General features: G+C 49.3%; 1 protein-coding gene across 1 annotated transcript in view; it reads right to left on the reverse strand.

Moving 5' to 3' along the window:
- The window catches only part of LOC106531971 (uncharacterized), a gene marked incomplete at both ends in the record, with an annotated part of 13,959 nt that overhangs the window by 1,767 nt on the left and 9,905 nt on the right, over positions 1-2,287 (reverse strand).

Genomic DNA, 2,287 nt, shown 5'->3' on the forward strand with positions numbered 1-2,287 from the left:
GTGCTGCTCATTTCACACATACAAAACACCAAAACCTTTATTTTATTTAATCTGGATCAGGACCAACGAACATCTAAACTGTTTTAATATAACATACTAATATAAATTTTATTAATAAAATAGATTAATAAAGCATACATGTTAATATTTAGTATTTAAAATATTACTTGCTATGAACTGACCTATTTTCCTAGACAATGTTATATTTCCCTTATTAAAAAATAACACATATTTTGAAAAAATTATAATTGAGCAGAAAAATGTTGGGTTGACTGGTTGATAAAACTGTGACATATTTAGGCTAATAAGGAATTCTGTTTTTGTTTTCTGTTCTGTTTTTCTTCATCTGTTGCAACCGTTCCCTTTTCTATGAAACATGAGAGGTGAGGAAAGACTGAAAATGAATCCGTTCTGTGACGAAGCGGTCTAGCAAAATGCTACATGCTAAAAACAAACAAAGCCTCCTGGACGTGTTTCTTTCAGCACATGCATAAATGAGCTGACGGTACTGCTAAATGCTAAATCTGTTTATGCTAATGCTCGTCCTACTGATACTACTTTTCATCAAGCCCTAACATTTTGTTAAATTTAGCTAGCTTARGCTACTTTTAGCTAGCATTTTGTTTCTTAGTGTTTGTCTTGTGCAATGTGTATCTTACAGCTAGCATCTTGTCTTGCTTTTCAGTTAGCAATTTTCTGTTTTTAAGTTTTGATTGCATTTAGTGCTTTTAGCTAATAATAGGCTAATATTAGCTTTTAGTTTGCATTTTGTTATACMTAGCCTGTAGCTCAGTTTCAGCTTCTTCATTCATAACTCATCATTTGTCTGGTTTCTAATCTGTATGTCTTGTTTGGGTCATCGCTCACGTTCAGTTTAAAATAAAAACTGTGACCGAGAGTCAGAGACGTGAGCGTGTCACCATTCTGTCAGCTGAGGACAGAGCAGGACGTGTCTCTGCCTGCAGGACAGGACATGTCTCCGTCTGCAGGACAGGACGTGTCTCTGCCTGCAGGACAGGACATGTCTCCGTCTGCAGGACAGGATGTGTCTCCACCTGCAGGACAGGACATGTCTCCTCCTGCAGGACAGGACATGTCTCCGTCTGCAGGACAGGACGTGTCTCCGCCTGCAGGACAGGACATGTCTCCGTCTGCAGGACAGGACATGTCTGCCTGCAGGACAGGACGTGTCTCCGTCTGCAGGACAGGACGTGTCTCCGCCTGCAGGACAGGACATGTCTCCGTCTGCAGGACAGGACAGGACATGTCTCTGCCTGCAGGACAGGACGTGTCTCCGTCTGCAGGACAGGACGTGTCTCCGTCTGCAGGACAGGACGTGTCTCCGCCTGCAGGACAGGACATGTCTCCACCTGCAGGACAGGACATGTCTCCACCTGCAGGACAGGACAGGACATGTCTCCACCTGCAGGACAGGACATGTCTCCAGCTGCAGGACAGGACGTGTCTCCGTCTGCAGGACAGGACGTGTCTCCACCTGCAGGACAGGACGTGTCTCCACCTGCAGGACAGGACATGTCTCCTCCTGCAGGACAGGACGTGTCTCCGTCTGCAGGACAGGATGTGTCTCCACCTGCAGGACAGGACGTGTCTCCACCTGCAGGACAGGACGTGTCTCTGCCTGCAGGACAGGACGTGTCTCCGCCTGCAGGACAAGACGTGTCTCCACCTGCAGGACAGGACGTGTCTCCACCTGCAGGACAGGACGTGTCTCCACCTGCAGGACAGGACGTGTCTCCACCTGCAGGACAGGACATGTCTCTGCCTGCAAGACAGGACAGGACATGTCTCTGCCTGCAGGACAGGACGTGTCTCCACCTGCAGGACAGGACGTGTCTCCACCTGCAGGACAGGACATGTCTCTGCCTGCAAGACAGGACAGGACATGTCTCTGCCTGCAGGACAGGACATGTCTCCTCCTGCAGGACAGGACATGTCTCCACCTGCAGGACAGGACATGTCTCCTCCTGCAGGACAGGACATGTCTCTGCCTGCAAGACAGGACATGTCTCTGCCTGCAAGACAGGACATGTCTCTGCCTGCAGGACAGGACGTGTGTCCGCCTGCAGGACAGGACGTGTCTCCTCCTGCAGGACAGGACGTGTCTCCACCTGCAGGACAGGACGTGTGTCCGCCTGCAGGACAGGACGTGTCTCCTCCTGCAGGACAGGACATGTCTCCACCTGCAGGACAGGACATGTCTCCACCTGCAGGACAGGACATGTCTCCACCTGCAGGACAGGACATGTGTCCGCCTGCAGGACAGGAC

The sequence above is a fragment of the Austrofundulus limnaeus genome, unplaced genomic scaffold, assembly GCF_001266775.1.
Source record: "Austrofundulus limnaeus strain Quisiro unplaced genomic scaffold, Austrofundulus_limnaeus-1.0 Scaffold700, whole genome shotgun sequence".
NCBI lineage: Eukaryota > Metazoa > Chordata > Actinopteri > Cyprinodontiformes > Rivulidae > Austrofundulus > Austrofundulus limnaeus.